Below are 20,894 nucleotides of genomic sequence, written 5' to 3' on the forward strand. Positions count from 1 at the left end.
AGTATTTGTACATAATGTCAGCTGCTCTTTACATTGTGTTAACATTCCTTGATGAATGGTCCAATAGAAATGATCCAAAACCACAGGCCTATCCAATCAAATGAGTAAAGAATTTTTAAGATAATGAAATTAATTTGTTGTCTGTGGGTACAGTCATTGTATTATGGCTAATCAATTTATATTTTCTGCCAAGCTCTGTCTTCTTTTCCTAAGCCCTCCAATCGATGCTCAGCAACCAGTACTATCTGCCATTTCTTCAAACCTTCCATTTGTTAGGCGTCACTGATTAAATTTGGCACCACTCATTAAATTTGATGCTTATTTGAGAATAAAAGATAGGATGTTTAAAATTGAGATTCATTCTGTAGTTATTTTCCATCCAATTAAAACCTAAATCAAAGCTAAAAACCACTGCCTTTGTCAGTGTTCTGTGAATTTGGTACTTAAAGTGCTCTTATTACTCCAAAGGCTGAATTGGGCTTTGTGAAAATGTCTGATGTTGCCTCAGTGCATCACAGGTAAGACATAAACGGACCATAGACACTATATGTCTGGCTATGTGTTTTTCGCTTTTAGAATTAGATTAAAGTTAAGTTTAATAAGTTAAGTTGGTTGTGTTGGTTTTACTCATCCCTGCACATTTCAGATTTTGTCTCAGTTATGCCATCTCCTTTGGGTCAGCCAGCTATGCCAGTATGCTTTAGCCTAGTATGATTAGGTTTAGGTTTTTAAGTCTCCTACATTTTTTTCTCAACATTTTTACATCTCAGCTGACTGACTTCAACCTAGTTATATTGTCTGGGCAAACATGCCTGTGGTGAGCAGATACATGCTTTACAGTAAAATATGCTGCAGTGTTGGTTCTGTGAATCCAACACTCTGGCTGATTTTCATTGCTTTGTATCAGCGTAAGGTGGAAGCATTGGATAAGGGGAAGAAATGACTCCAAAGCTGTCAGTAAAAGGCCATGAGGCTTGATGTAATGACATTGCAGGGCATTAGCACATTTGGAGTTGGCCTTATTACTTTTTAATAGTCTACACTACTTAAGAATGTAATTTCTTTTTCCTGTAAAGGCAACATTTGAACAAAGTTTTGTTCCAGTGGCAAGAATTAACTTACTACACACTGATTGGCAGATTATTTTCTCCAGACATTATTTCTTGAAAGAAGAAAAATAATCTGTTACTGCAATAATATGGGCATTATGGGCATTATCAAGTGTTACCTAAAAATGTTTCACATTCCAAAATTCACATTCTTTCTTGCCGTGCAAACTGCAGCCACATTTCTGATGATTCTTCTGAGGGTTACAGAGCTGTCTGTTTGTATGTCAGTAAGCCAGTTTGCATTTGATGGCACATACAGGATGCCCCAGAGGGAACCTGCCACCTCCCCATTGTCTACACTATGAGTGCAGGCAAGACAAGAGCGATCGATATCTGTCCACCACCTCGACTGAGAGCGACACAGTAGGTGCTGGATGTGCTCACAGAGCAGCAAACATTGTTCTCAGACATGTTTTAGCCATCAGCCTAGAATACAAAATAAAACCAAAATTCCCATTCCTTTCTATTGTTTACTGGCTCATAGTTTGCAGACAAAACATTTAAATGTCCAATTAATAATTGCATTTATTAATAATAATTTACAGTTAATAATAACACATTCAATCATTAGGGCTGTCAAAATTATAATGTTAATAGGATAAATGATTAACACCACTCTGTAGTATTGAAGGCTGAAGCCCAGTTGCTATGACAGAACCCACTACTGTAGCTCTCTCATTCTAATACAGCTTTGAATTTGTTTTCAAAACAATGCTTTTACCTTTTTTGTATCAGACTACACTTTACAGTGCTCATAGAAGAACTATAGGCAAATCAACAAGCAGCAAACTAACAAAAGCAACAGTAAAGTGGAAAGCTCAATTTCCCTTTGAGAAACTCCACTGTAGAATAAAATCTCTTTACATTGAAAGCAAAGAACATTTTTGGCTTATTTTGGAGATATTTGTTTTTCTTTGGACAGCGATGATGTCCAGTATTGAGTTGCAGTTACAAAGAAATGAGCAGAATGTGAAAGATAGCACATGGAAATCAGTTACTGAATTCATCATGGAGCTGAAGTATCTATGGATATGTGTTCCCTCTGTGCTGTTTAACACTCAATATTACTAATTAAATTTGAAATCTATTTTGAGGACAACTCATTACGGTTATGCAGCTCCGGACCAAGCACCTGTAGACACAGCTGCTCAAAGCAATGACCAGGAATGTAATTTTCAATCAGGTTTGCCCAAGAGAGTTTCAATACAGTATTCTTTGTTCCTTTCTCCAGTTATTTAAACATAATTCCTGAAACTAGATCGAGTGAACAATCAAAGGTAATGCCAAATCAGGGAGTTTCATTACAAATAGAACACAGTGCTCGATATTCAGTGCAGTGCTCGATTCAATGCCAGCACTAGCAGCACAGCCAGTGTATGTTATTCAGAACATTTCATTTATTTATTGGACAGTGTAGCATCTCATCACACTTCCTGACAGAGTCAGCCAATGAGCACTGAGCTGGGTGGGTTTACAACATCAATTTTTCTGTTCCTAGAGTTTAGAGATATATTACACCTAATAAATGTTAGGGCTACAATTTATTTATATTTTAAATGAAAAACAATGTTATTTTAACAATTACACATTATTGAGCTATCAATTTGGGAATATTGGTTTTTAAATCAATAATATAAAATTCCAAGCACCACAGAAGTTGTCCCCATATCTAGAAAAGAAAAAAAACACTGTTTTTGCCATTTTAACTGCAGTAATCTACACATGACTATGGAATATATAAATTAAATGACATAAAGGACACAAATGCCAAATAAATATAAAATGTATATGAAAGTTGTTGTCCCCAGGAATCATGTGACTGGTGTTACTGTCACTAGTGTTACCTTTTTTATGAGTAACACCAAAGAGGATCAGTAACACCAATGACACCTATGGATAGATAGAAAAGTGAATGTTTCTGTAGAATGAACCAATCATAGATTAAACATACAGGGAAAAATTTATATATATATATATATATATATATATATATATATATATATATATATATATATATATATTTTTTTTTTTTTTTAGCAGAGAACAAACTTTTTCTAACCTCATTTTACTCTCAATCTATGATCATTATAAATTCCATGGATTTTTCACTGCCCCATTAAAGATGTGGAAAAACATTGAAAAATGGATCCTCAAGAATTTTGTATGATGTCTGATTTAAATACTAGATTAAAGGAAACTGTTGACACTCCAGTCAGATGGAAGAAAAACAAGCATATTCATAAAAATCCACAGATGATTGAGGAAATATGCTATTTCAAGAGAAATTGCCATAAATCAGAGCATAAATGGAGAAAAACTGAATTGCATGTATATGGTGTTATTCTCAAATAGCAGATCTTGACCAACAATGTTGTTATGAATATATTCAGATAGTTGGACCTCTCTGGTGTAATTAATAAACACAAAGATAATACAAAAGTCCTTTTTTCACCACAGATAGGCAAATTAGCCCAACTTGTCCACTACTGTGGTGGCCGGTACTTTATCTTCTAAAATCTATAAAGAGTTTGTTTTCTTTTCAAAATAAAATAAACTTGATAAGACAGATTGTAGCTCAGCTGACTCAAGTCAAGCTCCTATGATCTTCCCGAAAAGCCAGCTACATCAGTAATGACATCTTTCTCTGTTATCAATTATCAGGAGCTTATAGCCATTCTAAATAAATAAATTTCATCCACATGTGACAATGACTCTGTTCCTACCCCATTCCTTAATTTCTGATTGACTTTGACTGATTCTGATTTGACCGATGTTCAAAATGATGTCTTAACAATTAAATTGTCCTCTGTAAACAGATGCTTCTCTCAATGCATTTAAAGCTGTACCTTTTAGACTAATTTCTAACCTCTCCTTTTTAAGTAAGATCTTAGAAGTGATTTCAAACTAAATGTGTATTTAACATCAAGCAAGTTATATGAGAAGTTTCAATCAGGTTTTTCTTCTAACCATAATACAGAGACACCATTGGTTTGTGCTATGAATTACCTCAGGCTCAGCACTGATGCAAAACATGCTTATATTTTGGTCTTATTGGATCTTAGTGCAGCTTTGTTCATCACAAGATTCTATTACACCACCTTAAATGCTGGGTAAGCCTCTCAGGGACAGTTTTAAAATGGTTTAAATTCAAAGTGTAGATAATTCTTGGTTTCACTGGAAAATCATGCACTGAAGATATTTAACATTTTTTGTGGAGTCCCAGAGGGTTCAGTTTTAGGGCCCTTGCTCTTCCCTTTGTAAAGGTTACCTCTAGGAGATGTGATTAGGAAATTTACATTTTCATAGTTATGCTGATAACAGACAATTATACAATTTGATTTCTTCTGATGATCAAGACTGAATAGACAGGCTTACCACCAGTGTTTCAGACATTTCTCATAAGAAAACCAATTTCTTTATAAGAAACCAATTTCTCAAGCTAAATATGCTAAACCTATATATATATATATATATATATATATATATATATATGGGTGTAATTTTGGATTTTCAGCTGTTTTAACCTGCATGTAAACACAGTCATGAAAGTAGCTGTTAATCATTTGAGAAATGTTGCTTAGGTTCAGCCTTTTCTATCTCAGAGTGACAGAGAACCTTGTCAATGTGTTTGGTATAAGCAGAGTTGATTACTGTAATGCTCTTCCTACTGGACTTCCTAAAAATAATACATCCTCTACAACCCATACAACCTGCCCACAGCTCTGGGTAAGTGTGCTTACTGTTCACTAGTGTGCATCTATGTGGGTGTTTCATTGCATGGATGGGTTAAATGCACAGTTGGCCAATGGTTCTGAATTCAATTCTTGACATATATCTTTCAAGTCATTTAAAAAAACTTCTAAATGTCTCATTATTATGAATTTTGAACACAAGGTAAAAGACAGCTAGCATTTTCAAATGAAGTAAAAAAGAGAGAAAGTGTTCTGACAATATACAATTCACCACCAGACAAATGTATTCAGCTTGCTGCAATTGAAACAGACTGTGCACTATATTGCTTCCATCCTCTTGTAGGCACCAACCATTACAAGTAATGGAAAGGCCCAAATCTGCCTCACCTCTTGTCACTTAAAGTACAAAGTCCATCTACAAACAGCCAAAATGTATAGTCTAATTACATCAATTGTGAAACCAAAAAACTTCACAAACCTGTCAAAATCAGCAAGCATTTTCACAAAGTCACCTACCACTCTTCAAACTTTTATCAAGGCTTTTGAAAAATGCATGTGTTTGATTGGCTCAGAGCTGCATTGCCATCTGCTGGACAAAACATTTGTTAGTTGCTTCAATTATTAAATTACTGACAGTCACGTTCATCATTTGAGGCTGGACCACCCAGAGAATAGTGGCCCTGCAGGCTGTCCAGTGGTTCAGAGTAGAGGACTATCATGTTTCTCGTTCATCCATCACCATGCTCATTAGGTGCTATTAATTGGCCAGTCATGTAATATGGAGCATTGTTTATTAATTAACATCCCCTGCCCATTACACCCATTAAGCACTTATAAGACAAATTGTGAGCCATTAGCCTAGACTCCCATAATGACACATACTGCTTTGCCAGCGCGGTCACCTTAATGCAAGCTTGTGCATACATGTGTAGAGGTAACGAAGTTAAACATCTCTAGGAAAACATCGTAATGCTTATTGTAATCTCTTGGACAGCATTGCTGAGATGCTTGATAAGCATAATTAGAAACATTTTTAATAGAATACGGCTGTTCATGTCGCCTCATTAGGGCAAATTTTCCCATTAATCATCTTGAGGTTTAAGAATTGGCAAGATTTGTAATGGATGGGTTGTCATAATGATTTATTGGCACGGTTAAATCTTTGCTAGTCTTCTGTAGCTAATGAAGCTGCTATTGGATTACACAGAAAACTGCACTTTTGGTTACCTTAAGTGTATAATATATACCAGAATAGCACCTGGTGAGATTTAATTCACCATATTGACAGTTTTGATGGGAGATTATGTGAATATGTTTTTTCTATTGGATCTGGCATGAGCTCATAAGACCTTTGTGTGAGAACTTAGTTTCAGCTCTGCTGACTGTAATTCAAGTGAGGTTCACCAGATTGGAGTGAGAAGTGTTATAAAAGTCTAATTTCTCGTACTGACAAACACTTAAAGCATATGGAAATATACCGAAGGCACAGCAAATCCATTTCAACCATCCGTTAGGCTCAGTTGGTCACACAAAAGACAAGACTAGGACAGGACAGGAAGGTTCTGCAGGGGAAACATGGAAATAGGGCAATTAAATCATGAAGGCAGTCTGTCCTTCTTCTCTGTTGGGAAATAGTCTCCCTTTTTAAACAGAGATAAAGCAAAGGATTAACAAGCCTTGGCTGCAGCTGGTGTCACTCATGATTGCCCTTAGTCGCTTCTACAACAGCTTTTTTATCCAGAACATTTTAAAATGAAACTATTTCTTTAATGACAACAGATTCACCTATGTTTGGGTCAATTATATATAAGTTGCAACCATTTTAGTCGTAACCATCAATGGTGTGACTGTCTTGTTTTCTAGGTTTTAAATACCGAAGGGTTTAGAATTGGAATTGTAACTGTCAATGGTGTAACTGCCTTGGTAACTGGGTTTGTCAACCTGGACACTCAGGACTGGGGTTGTAACTGTCAGGGGCATGACTGTCTTGATGACTGGGTTTTTAATCCCAGATTTTCAGAACTGGGCTTGTGACTGTCAATTGCATGACTGTCTTGGTTATGTTGTAACTATCAGTGTTGTGACTGACTTGGCTACTTAGTTTTTAATGCTGGATATTCAGAATTGGGGCTGTATCTGTCGATTGTGTGACTGTCTTGGTTGCTGGGTTTTTGATATGAATGTTCAGAAATGTAGCTGTATCTGTCATCTTTGTAACTGTCTTAGTAATTGGGTTTTTGATCTTGGATGTTCAGAATTGAGGCAGTATCTACCTTCTGCGAGTTTTTCTTGGTTGTTGGTTTATTAACATGGACTGGAAAGTTGGGGCTGTATCTGTCAACTGTGTAACTGTTTTAGTGAGTATGTGTTTGATCTTGAATGTTCAGAATTGGGGCTGTATCTGTCATTTGTGTGACTGTCTTAGTTGCTGGGTTTTTAATATGAAAGTTTAGAATAGGCAGTGCCTCCTTCATCCATGTAACAGTCTTGGTAACTGGGTTTTTGTATCTTGGATGTTCAGAACAGGGGTTGTATGTCATCTGTGTGACTGCCTTGTTGCTAGATTTTTAACATGGGTGTTCAGATTTGGGGCTGTGCCTGTCAACTGTGTGACTGTCTTGATTGCTAAATTTTTTATATGGATATTCAGAAATGGGGCTGTATCTGTCAATTGTGTGACTGTCTTGGTTGCTGGGTTTTTAGGGTGGATGTTCAGAATATAAATTGTGCCTATAAAAAGCAAACAGATACTATGCTGCTCTTCAGTTTAAGTCACTACTGCCAAGCTGCACTCAAACTTTCAAAGTTGAGTTTGGGGCTCAACTCCTTCCCTTTGCTTTTCTCTCCATCAACACACGGCAGTTCAAACATGTGATGGCTGTCACTGCCTTTTCATTCACAGCAGTTCAGCACAGACAGCTCCATTTCATGTTTGTACAAATCTCACTTCAGTTTGCTATCAGCCATCAAGTAGTCAGTGCCAGGCTGCCATGCCGCACCTTGGTACTTGGGAATCATGTCAGAAGTAAAAAGCAGTTAAAGCACGACACAGACAAAACAGATGAGGAAGGATGATCATACAGCCACAAATATTTGTTGATACATATTGCGGCTAAATATATACTGGAGATGTGCTTGATGCCATCAACTTCAGGATCTATTTATTTGAATTTATTCATCTCAGCGAGAGCAAATGGACTTCTAAAGAAACTGCTTCTTCCAGAAAGGCTAACTACATTTTGGCTGTGCAGTTGATTTGGGTGATATCTTCCTAAAGTTTTCACTTCAGTGGGAGTCAGCAGGGATGCTATGTTGCTTTTCCATTCTGTGCATAATAGGGTTACTGGAGAAAGCTTTCTGGGCTCTTTTTGAGCTTTGTAGTAGCTATGAAAGCATAACTCTTCTCCCTAGAATCGATCCAAGAATTCATGAGCGCCGTTCACTTTACTTGTCCACATTCTGCTTTCCTGATCATGATCTTGAAAGGGGCACCTTTCAAGCCATTTTCTTTCAAGCACTTGTGCTGACTTGGCAGAGAGTTCGCAAGAAATTGACAGACCTTAAATTCCCAGTGGTTAAAGTTTGAAAATCCATTATTTTGACCACCTCCTGAAAAACTTTCATACTGCTGACCAACAGAATGAAAAATTGGTCACCTAATGTCTGAACAACATCAACCTGTCAACTGAAAGTCTCTCCTAACATCAGCACCAGAGGGTGATTTAGCATCATTTTGTGACTTAATTCTACCTCCTGAGGGCCCAAACTCCCACAGAATGAACGATGAGCAAACATCCAAGTGTTGGGTTTCTTCCCCTCAGGGAACTATTACATCCACTGAAGCACAAACAGCTCATTTACAACTGCCTGTATATAATTAACGTACACAGAAAAATGGATTTTCAATTTCCATTCCATGATGTGTCACGAGTCTGTTTTTGTTTGTAATCAGATTTACAGTAGCTCTTTCAGTGATTACAACTCCTGAAAATGTCAGATTGTAGACGGAATGTGCTTTGATGCGTTACTATAATACAGAGACCTGAATAAAAGGCTGATTTTAGTAAATTAAGCCATGTTAATTGGCTGTAATGCATTACCTTGTTTCGGTGGGCAATGCAAACAAGGCTACATCACTTCTGCTGCAATCACTCCAATACATTTCTTTATTATTGTTCCACCCACATAAAAGCAGACGTTGCCTTGAAATTTTCTGACAGCTGCGTTGTAGCCCTGGGCTTGAAAACCAGCCGAAAAAAAAAAAAAAGTAGTCAGGGATATGTGAGTCTGAATGTGTTTTAGTCCTGGGCATGAGTTGCCCTATTTTCATGTCATATAGTTTGTATTTTTCTAGAGAGGAAGGGCTATATGACAGAAAAAAGGGCAATTCAAAGGCTTTTTATCTGTGAAATGTTATGCTGTCAGGCAATAATGCTTAATGAGTCTGAAGAGTCTCTCTCTCTTTCTATGTGCATGGACTGCTGACTTATCCAGCTACCAATCCCATGGGAGCAATTGTCACTGAATGTTGGTAGACCTTTTTATTATTCCTTTCTTCCAAACCTCTTCCTAAATCACTGCTCTAAACACATTTTCCCTGGATATGTCGATTGTTAATGGCAGCCTGTCCTAAAATGACTTTCTCAGCAGCAAAAGATGAGGCTCCTTCTATCAGAGACATTATTTAGAGGTGCTCTTAGTCTCTCAGATGGGCCATCCTGCTGATAATGTTGTCAAGTCACTACTACAGAGGCCAATGACTATCACTTTATTTTACATTTGGAATGTCTTTATTCAGTTGCAAGCATACCCATACATATTATTATGTGCTAGGTCCTGTTAATCAGTATTCAAAACCACTGTAGTAGGCCACTGTGTTTGAAAGCATAATCAAGGCCTGTAACACATGCTCACAGTATTTAAAAGCAAGTCAAGTGAGCGTAAGACAAAGCTACCTGAAGAAAATGGTCATCAGCGTTTAACAATGTTAGTCAAACACAAGTTCATATAATTTGGTTAGCAGAAATGGTCTGAACCCATCCTGATGATATTATAAATATGATATTATCTGTGATATTATAAAAGGAGGAGCTCACGATAGTATGCAAATGATAAAAAGAATTTAAAAGATCTTTTCTAATTTTCAAGACCAAAATAGTAAAAAGTAAAGAACACTGCTTACAAGTGAACTGAAAGTAGGTCAGGTCACAGTAGACCTGAAAGTCCACACAAGCAGCTACAGTCAAAAGATCTTTATTAATAAACTTAAAAGACCGTAGTAAAGTAGAACGTATTCAGTAGTTATGAAATTCGTGGGTGGGAGGTTAGGAAATCAGCCCTGTAACCGGAAGGTTGCCGGTTTGATCCCCTTGGCTGACAGTCCATGACTGAAGTGCCCAAGGCACCTAACCCCCAATTGCTCCCGGGCGCCATGGATAGGGCTGCCCACCGCTCTGGGCAAGTGTGCTCACTGCCCCCTAGTGTGTGTGTTCACTAAAATGCATGTATGTGGGTGTTTCACTGCATGGATGGATTAAATGTGGAGGTCTAATTCCACAGCTGACAAAATGGCTCTAAATTAAATATTAAATTGTGCTTTAGTGAGTTCTGAATAGCAGAACATACAAACATGCTCATGACACATAACATGTAGGACTATGTTTGCAAATAAAACATATGACCATGTCTGGTCATTGTTAATTCAGATGGTTACTTTATCTTAATTACCCTATTATAAATTTGTAATTATGCTGTTAAAACTATCAAGATAAACATGTTTAATGACATTAGTAGAACCTGATTCAGCTACAAAAGCAGTATTGATATAATCCATCTGTTACATCATCAGTAGTTGTTATTTAATTTAAATAAATTTATGGCATTTGGCTGACGCTCTTATCCAGAGCGACTTACAATTTGATTTTTATACTCTCCATAACTTTCATATTTCATAAGCTACATTAAGAAGGTGGGTGTTGTATGAGGCTGTAACTGTCTTCTTTCCAGTCAAATAGATGGTGATGTAATTTTAAACCCTTATAATTAAAGATGCTGAAGTTACAATTTTTTTTTCTACTGAAAGTCGACCCGTTTTTCCACAAATCTGGGCTATAAACTATAAACAGATGGCGTCTCTTCAGTGATCTGCTCTGTAAAAGTTATTTTTATAAAATAATGCTAAGAGCATTTTTGGCTTTTAGCAGTAAACTGTAAGCATATAGCAAAATGTGTGTGATCATGTTCTGTTCATTTGAGGGGAGCTTTTCCAAAAAATAAATAAATAAATAAAATTTAGCATTTCTTTCATGCAGTTACTCAATAATTTGCCCTGCGATTTGGTCATGATACCTTTTTAGCAATTCCAAATGACAAGTGAACTTTGTGGTGCGTTCTGAGTTTTTTTTTTTTTTTTTTTGCGTAATATTGATAATGATAAAGTAGTAAATCTGGAAAATACATTTTCTGTCAGGAATTATTTTGCCCTACATGCACTTCTCTACCATGAATGTTTTTTGTTTTTTTTTTTCCCCCAAAAATTGCCTTTTACGCCAAAGACTTATTGCAAGTAAACAACGTCTCGGGCATCGCACAGCATATCCGTGATCATTTCACATTATAACTCTATGTGAGGGAACTTTAAGAGGCATTAAAGTCTTTAGCCCTTCACCACTGTGAACAATCCTGACTCTGAGTGAGCATCTTACATTCAACCACTCTGGATGAGTCTGTTTACGTCTAAACCGTTTAATTATACCGAAAATTTGAAAAATCATGGGAGTCCCCTTTAAGCATAGCCCTTTGTTACAATGTCAGTGAAAATTCCCATCAGGTTTTTTTTAGTTGAGATTAGATTCGATTCACTCTCCATTCATTTTCTGTTCAACTGACAGGAAAATAAAAAGCCTGTCTTTGCCCTAAAGATGGCTCAGTCTGTTTCATAATGAATCCGATGCGCCGCTGAAATTATAGATGTGACTTGTTTCTGAATCTCCATGAATGCGCCACAAGCCATATAACTCAATTGAAAATCGGAGAGCAAGTAACTCTTAATGTGGGAAACCACTTTTGTAATATCCTTCTGTCTCGTCATTCACTCAGGTAAGAAATCCTGCAAAGTTTCATGCTGTGCCCAGAGCTATTAGTAATATTTCCAAACTTCAAGAAATCTGAGGTTGCCCACGTTTGGTATTAGATACAATGAGTAGACCTGACATATGAAGTCTTTTGAGTAATACTTTATTTGGACAGTCCTCTTTAGATGCTCTGTAGATACTTTTTTATTTACTTTTTAAGTTACATTCAACTTAATATCTACTTAATTGACCATAATTTTCTTTAACTCTAAACCTGCTGTAATCCTAACCCTAACCTTAACCTCAACCCAAATGCCAAAGCCTGGTTCTCACCCCTAACCCTGGTCCAAGCCCTAACCCCAACTCCACCACTGTTTAGAATCAATTGGGCTTTAACAGATAGTTTGTTAATAGTTTGAACATCTGCAGATGATCTACAGGGGACTTTAAATGACTATCCAAATAAAGTGAGATCACCTTTTGTGCTAGTTTTAGGCACAAACTGGATTCATTCTACAAAGTGTTATGTATGAAACTGGCACATGAGCCTAAAGACGCAGTGTCCAAATTGTGCTTGTCTTTCCCATGCCCAAGCATTTGAGGGGGGCAGTGCACAACATGGGTAGAGATGTGTGGCTGATTATGTACTTCACTGGATTCAATAATGTCTGAGCAACTTGGGGCAGCTTCATCCTTTAAAACTAGCCATAGATTTACACCAGGGGATCAAATGGTGAGGTGATTCTATGCATCACTACATACAGTTTGCATTAAACTGTTTCCACACATCAAGTCTCTGTCTAGTTCGGCATTTTTCCACCTTCGCAATATTTCACGTATCCGTCCTTTACTGTCCCCGGCTGCAGCTGAGTCTCTGGTCCATGCTTTTGTTACTTCTCGCCTGGACTATTGTAACTCATTGCTCTATGGGCTCCCCGCTAAGTCACTTAGGTTGTTACAAATAGTGCAAAATTCTGCAGCACGGATTCTCACATACACTAAAAAATCTGAGCACATTACTCCTGTTCTTCAGAGACTTCATTGGCTGCCCATTACTTTACGTATTCACTATAAAATTCTACTTCTCACATTCAAGGCACTTCATGGCCTGGCTCCTGCTTACTTACTCGACCTTCTAATACCCTACAAGCCCACTCGTAACCTCAGGTCTTCGGAAGCAGGCCTTCTAGTGGTCCCTAGGTTCAGGCTCAGCTCTATGGGTGGTCGTTCCTTCAGTGTTGCGGCCCCCTTGCTCTGGAACTCTCTGCCTCTCTCTCTTCGCTCTACCTCTTCTCTTTCTCACTTCAAATCTTTATTGAAATCTCATCTTTTTCTCCTTCATTTTTCTCCTGCATCTTCCTCGGGCCTTGTGTAATGTGATATGCATTTGTAAAGCGACCTTGGGTTTTGTGTAAAGGCGCTATATAAGTTCAACTTATTATTATTATTATTATTACTTTCCTCCAAAGTTCAGTCTTAGAATTTGGTTGCATTTTCTGTTTCTCACAATCCAGTTAACTTCCATTACAAATTTAGACTCATTAGTCCATAAAGCCTCATTCTACATCTCAGGTGGCTTGTTTGGGTGTTCTGGTCCAAATGTTATTCTCGTCTGTCTCCTTTTCTCAGTGAGTGTCTTCTCAAAGGAGAAGGCTGGAGAGAAACACCTGTGGATGTTTTCAGATCTGAAGCAGCTTGATTTTCTCCTCTCTCTAAGATGAAAGCTTTAAGTGCTGTTTATCTGATGGGCACAGTTTTGGTGGTTTAACAGGTCTTGCATGGCTGTTAGGAGCCCCACATTCTCTGAATCCTGCAAGAAGTTTGAGCTCCAGTTTTGGAAACTCCTGTTTTTACCACTTATTTTCCTTTGACATTCCACTTCCTTATGTGATTATGATTATGCTCATCTTCAATCTGCCCAAGTTCAGCCACATCACTCCACTGCTGCGCTCCCTCCACTGGCTTCCTGTAGCTGCACGCATCAGATTTAAAACCCTACTGCTTGCCTACAAAGCCAAGAATGGACCAGCCCCTACCTACTTGATGGCAATGGTGAAATCTCGAACTGTAACATGAGCCCTTCGAGCTTCGAGTACAGCTCGGCTTGACCCGCCATCCTTCAAGGCGCGTGGAAGACAAGCGCTGAGACTTTTCTCCATACTGGCACCCAGGTGGTGGAATGAACTCCCACTGGCTGTCCATACAGCAGAGTCTCTTGCTGTCTTCAAACGTAGACTGAAGACTCATCTCTTTACACAGCACTTAAATGAACACTGAACTATAAGCTGCACTTATATATTATATTTTTATTGTACTGAAATCCTAAATTTCCTTCGGGATCAATAAAGTATCTATCTATCTATCTATCTATCTATCTATCTATCTATCTATCTATCTATCTATCTATCTATCTATCTATCATAGTTTATTGCATCTTATTGTTTTTGTATTGCATTGAATGGCACAGAGTTCTGTGTTCAACTCTTCCTTTTTCTCTTGGTGTCTGTAGTGACATATTTGTCTCTAGCAGTATCTGAGCTCAGGACTGTCTTTTCTCTAAGCTATTGGTAACTAGCAAAGATACTTTCTCTAGATTGACAAAGCACTTCTTGTAAGTCGCTCTGGATAAATGTAAATGTCTTATGCAAGTGGATTAGGAAATTTAGCTGCGCAGGAAGAAGTTTGGAAAAGTTCGTAAGACAGCTAAGCTGAGTTTGGGTAGTTGCTTTTCTGAATGTTAGTGTTTCTTTGAAGGAGAACATAATGTCACTGATCTTTGGGAACAGATTTTGTTGGGAAGACACAGCTGTAACTAGTTGGGTGTTAAATTTGGAATGATGGAAGAGTTAAAATGGCAGCAGAGTGCACAAAAGCTAAAGAGTAAACCAATGAAATACGGATATATTTGATATTATGTTTACTGTTGGGGGCTATTTTTGTATTGTTCTGTTAAATATGTATTTTCTGGCTCTGAAGAATGGAAAACTTGTACTTTACTCCTGTTTTGACTTGAAATTAAACACAAAACATGGTAGTCTCTAACTTCTGCACAGCAATGTATTTAGAAAGACGTGGTTATTGACTGCCTCATGTAGACGGGACTTTTTACATGGTCAGTAAATGTCTGTCAATGCAAATTCATGTAATTGTCTTAACTGAATTATTACCAAAATCTGCTTTCTTGATTATCAAATTATTCTGCACACATGAATGATCTCACTGACTTTGTTCCAATCCTGATTACTGTCAGCAAATATTGCAGCCTGTTCATATCATCATTCTGAGAGTTAAAATCGATGCAAGAAGCTGTGGAATGTATTCAGTGACTTATGGGGGCGCTGTACTCTTCATGACTTTGACTTTCCAGCGCAGTTCTCTGTCAGTGAATTTTTTTCATTTTAATCATCCCTCACTCTTATTATTCACAGCTCTCATATGAAGTGTAGCAGAATTTTGTCTTTTGATAAAACCTTTGTACAGGAGACAAGGAAGACTAAGTGCTCCTCCACATGAAAATGGGTTCCAGGATTTTTTTTTTTTTTTTTAATAAAAGAGCTCTAATGGAAGATTCAGTGGGGTCATCACCGGCTGGCCTGTCTGGGCTGGAGGAGAGTGGGCACAGGGCCAGTGCTGAGGATCAGAGGCTGCTGGTGTTAATTAGAGCCAGCAGAACTTCCTGCTGCTGTCACTGAAGCACAGGTGAGACAGACAGGTGAACCTTCGCTCGTCAAAAAAGGTGACAAGAGAAGACTCCATGTCTGAATTATTTCTTATCTCTTGAATAAAATATCTTGGCACGCTGTTGGGGCTCAGGTTGAAGGACATGGTAAAATTGTAATATGGGGCTCAGTAATGTGTTATTAGCTACTTGTTTTAACTTGTTAAATGTATTTATGATTTACAGTATATTAGTAAAACACTCATTCTGATAGTGTATTTATACTGTAAAAAAACTCTAAATGCTAGAGCTTGATTTGATGTGTTGTTGAGATGAAATCATTACTTTTGCTCATCTTATTATGAAATTATTATTTTTATTGGCTAAAATTGATCTAATATTGTATTTGACGTGAATAAACTGCTTTTTTTAAAACACAAGAGTTACAGTTTTTAGGTTGAATGACAAAATATGTGTCCAGTATACAGCATGAGTGGGTAGCAGAAATATAACATTACAAATCAAGATGCACAATGTGGCCAAAAGTGTGTGGACACCTGACCATCACACCCATATGAGATTATAAGACATCTCAATAAAAGACCATAAGAATTACAATAGTGTTTGCCTCACTTTCTAGCATTGGCAACCTCCACTCTTCTGGGAAGGCTTTCCCCAAGATTTCCAAGTGTGTTTGTAGGAATTTAATGCCTGTTCAGTCAAAAGAGCATTTGTGAGGTCAGGCACTGATGTTTAATAAGATAAGTTCACTTAATGTTCCAGTTCACTCAAAGGGTTGAGATCAGTGCTCTTTGCATGTCACTGGAGTTCCTAAAGATTAAACTTGACAAATCATGTCTTAATGGACCTCACTTTATGCATAGGGGCTCAGTCATGCTGGAACACTCCAGAAAACATTTCTACATCTCCAGGATCCAGGGGTGACCAATCCAGCCGGTGACTGGCATTGCGTACAGTGATCTTAGGCTTGTTTGCTGCTGTTCAGACATAGAATCCCATTTCATGATGCTCAACGCACACAGCTCTTGTTCTGATGTTGCTTCCAGAGGCACTTTGGAGCTGTGTAATGAGCAATAAAACAGAGGATTTGTGATTTTTATGTGTTGTGCAGTTCAGCACTTGGTGACCCTGCTCTATGAATTTGAGTGGTCTGCCGCTGTGTGGCTAAGCTGTTGTTGTCCGCCAATGCTTCCTTTTTTATAATAATGGCACTTACATTTGACTAGGGCAGATATAGCAGGGCAAATGTGGCATCCTAAGACAGTGCTACATTTAAAGATAGAGCTCTTCAGTATGACCCTTTAAACTGGCACATGTTTGTCTAAGGGGATTGCATGGATGTGTGCTTAAAAATGTTAACCAGCTAGCAATAGGTGTGGCTAAATCACCTATTGATGTTTTTAGGGATGTCCACATACTTTTAGCCATACAGTGTTTCACAAAGCAACAATATGCACCACAATATTTTCACCTCGGACTGTAATACCAGGACTGATTAGGCTCTCTTTGTAATGAAGCACGCAATTGCTCACCTTTCTTTAAATACTAACTCAGAAAAGCATATTGTGACAACATAATGCAATTTATCACAAAAACAATAGATGTCATCACACTGTAAACCCCTGGTATGAATGCAGTACATGATTTATTCCATGCACCTTCATTTCATTGACTAAGAAGCAATAATCACCAACCCTCGTGAATGATTTGTGCTGGTGGGGCTTAGCCAATTTAGTAGATTTCCTTAAAAGACCATTCATTGTGCGCTCTGCTGAGAAGGTGATAGGCTGCAGCCTCCCATCTCTCCAAGACCTGTACGTCTCCAGGACTGTGGGGAGAGCGGATCGGATTATAGCAGACCCTTCTCACCCTGCACACGGACTATTTGATCCACTCCCCTCGGGCAGGAGGCTTCGGTCCATTCGGACCAGAACCTCCCGCCACAGGAACAGTTTCTTCCCCTCTGCCATTGGACTCAAGAACAATATATAATCACATCACTTACCTCTTTATAACCCTGCCTTGGTCACTTTACTTGAATTGCACTACTCCACCTGCACTGTTGTATATAGTACTCTTGTACATGCCTTTTGTATTTTTATTTTTATTCATTCTATCTATATATTTGCATAGAGTATTTATTTATGTGGACTTAATTTTGCATGCCTATTACTACTTGTTTTTATGTTGCACCTTCATGCCGAAGCAAATTCCTAGTCTGTGAATCCTGTTCATTGACAATGGCAATAAAACTTCTTCTGATCTTCTGATCTGATCTGATCGTGCAAGTGTATAAAGGTGGAACATAATTAACATTTGACAAGCCAAAAATTAGTAGAGCTGCCCCACTATGTCTAAATGCTACAGTGCTAACTACATCACCATTTAAACATTTGGAATCATCATAATTGTTGTTTTTCATTGGATAATAACTTACAATGTAGAGTGAAATACTACACAGTAGACACCAAAGATTATGTTATGATATCTCTGTTGGTCCACTCATCATAAAATGTTCTCAGAATAACTATAATGTTGTGAGTTGTACTGTCATATTATTCATACATGAACACATTTGGTTCATATTACTGAAAATAGTGATTCACTTTTTAATGGTGATTCTAAACTTTTGAAAGGTAATGTACATCCATAACACTTTAGAGAAAATGCTCAGAGATTTTTGCTGTGCTGAAACTACTGAGTTTTCATGCTTTCAACATAAGACAACCATGAATAATGTGAGAGGAGACAGAGAGAAGAGGAGAGTGTTTCCTCTGGTAACTTTTTTTTACCCACAAAGTGAGTTAATTTAGTCAATAACCTGGACCATTTGGGACCTTTTCATTTCAATCAAGCACTTCTAAATGGCCTGCTGATCCACAGGGGAGTAGATGAAAGGATCTAGTCCAAGTACTTTTTGCTTAAGAGTGATCATTTGTATGCCATCATCACAAAAGCTTATCCTTCATAAAATATTAATCTACAATCGTCCTTTTGATCACGAATGCTCAAGTAGCGTAACCGATGAAATATTTACTTTTTGTGGCAACAGTGTACGGCATGTGGTACAGTAGGTGCACTGTCAGTCACTGCACTGAGATAAAGGAAGAAGAGATAAACTGTTCTGCATCTCAGCCACAGCGGAGCAGATCTAAAAATAAATTGGACTTTGGCCCTGTCCGTAATGCATGACTGGCCAGGTTTCACGCTTCATTGGCAGTTCGTGTTGCACAATCTTCCACCTGAGGGACGCAAAGGAAACGGATCAGGAATCAAGGCCTCTCCGCTGGTCTGACCTGATCCAGTCCTCAAGCCCATCAGCACCCATCTCTGCTTCCTAAACTGCCAGAACCTGAGTGGACAGCTGGGCATCATTGTTGGATGAAGAAGTACCTTAAACTGCCACAAATTCAGTATATAAGAGCTCACAATAGGAAGCAGAAGCTTTTCATGTCACTTTACATCACTGCAGATGTTTGTTTTTTTTTACAGTTTTTACTGTTTACATCCCGCCACGTGAAAACTCAGCCACAGCGCTAGGGCTGCTGCATGATGTCATTAGTAAATGAGACCGTGCACCTGGATACCGTGTTCATTGTTGCCGGTGATTTCAACCACTGCAACCTGAAGAATGTGCTCCCCAACAATCATCTGCACCTGGGCTTTCTGACAATGGAGAGCAACATACTTGACCAAGTCTACAGCAACGTGAGGGGGGGCTACAGACAACATCCCTGGGTGTGCACTCAGGGTTTGCTCAACAGAACTGGCTGATGTGTTTGTGGACATATTCATGTCCCTCACGCCAGCACAAGAACAGTGAGCACAGCGGTCCCCCAGGGCTTTGTGCTGAGCCCCTTTCTGTACACACTTTTCACGTATGACACCAGCATCATCAAGTTTGCTGATGATACTACAGTCATTGGACTGATCACTGGTGGGGATGAGACAGCGTACAGGAAGGAGGTGGCTGAGCTGGTGGCCTGGTGTCATGACCACAATCTTTCCTTGAATGCAGACAAGACCAAGGCAATGATTGTTGATCCAAGGAGGAAGCAGGAGCTGTACATAGGTGAGACTGAGGTGGAGAGGGTAAAAACCTTCAAATTCCTTGGCATCCACATCAGTGAGGAACTTACCTGGTCTCACAACTCATCATCAGGAAGTTCCAGCAGCGACTGTACTTTCTGAGAAGGGCTGAGGAAGTTTGGCATGCCAGCCAAAATTCTGAAAACCTTCTACATGAGAATGAGAATGTTCTTAACAGCTCCATCACAGCCTGGTATGGAAACTGCACTGCTCAGGACAGAAAGGCTCTCCAGCGTCTGATCAAAACTGCCCAGTCCATCTCAGGAGCAGCCTTCCCCTCACTACAAGACATTTATCACACCAGGGTCATCATAAGGGCACAAAACATCATCAGGGACAGTACACACCCCCAGCACAGACTCTTCACACTCCTACCTTCAGGCAGATGCTACAGGAGTGTGAAATCTAAAGACCAAAATACTGTTGAACAGTTTCTATTCACAGGCCAGCAGGCTTCTGAACACTTACCTCACTACCTCTTCTCCCCTCATATTCTTTAACTTTGGCCAACCTTGCACTCAATAACTGCACCTTACATACACTGTACTGCTGCTGTCAGAACACTACTGTTTACATCTGTTACTTGCAACATGCACTTGAACTGCTGCTCTACATACTTGCACACATGCACATGTAACTTGAATTTTCTTTCAACTTTGCACAAATAACTGTACTTTTTTTTATTATTTACTAGTATTTATTTACTATTAGTTTTCTTTTTAGTGTTATTCTTATATTTTCTTTTTTTTTTCAAATTCATTATTCTAAGATTATATGAAGAATATATTTGGTGAATGGAGGAACAGCAAAGTTTACAGTGTAACTGCTTGTTTCTGCTGTGTGTATGACAATAAAACACCCCCCCCCACACACACACACACACACACACACACACAAACATTTATATTGCTGCTGTCGGAAGAAAACCTTGTATCTCCAAAATAGTAACTTTACAGGAGAAGGAAAAACATACTTCACTTTCAATGTAAGCCAATGGTACCAGAATTTTTCCCTTATTCAAAATTTACTATTTGAATAAACAAAATGTATAGAACTTTAATCAATAATGATTATATGATGTAATTGATGATATTAACAAGTCTCTGTGGCGGCTGTGAAGGTATCAAGGAAAAATATGGACCCAAGAAATTCTTGTTTTTGTTTATTTGAATTATGAATGACTTTATTCTAATGTATATTGTGATAAACTCACTGCTGAGGTCAACTGCTTAGATGCCTAAAACCTTCGTAC

The sequence above is a fragment of the Pygocentrus nattereri genome, chromosome 6, assembly GCF_015220715.1.
Source record: "Pygocentrus nattereri isolate fPygNat1 chromosome 6, fPygNat1.pri, whole genome shotgun sequence".
Lineage (NCBI taxonomy): Eukaryota > Metazoa > Chordata > Actinopteri > Characiformes > Serrasalmidae > Pygocentrus > Pygocentrus nattereri.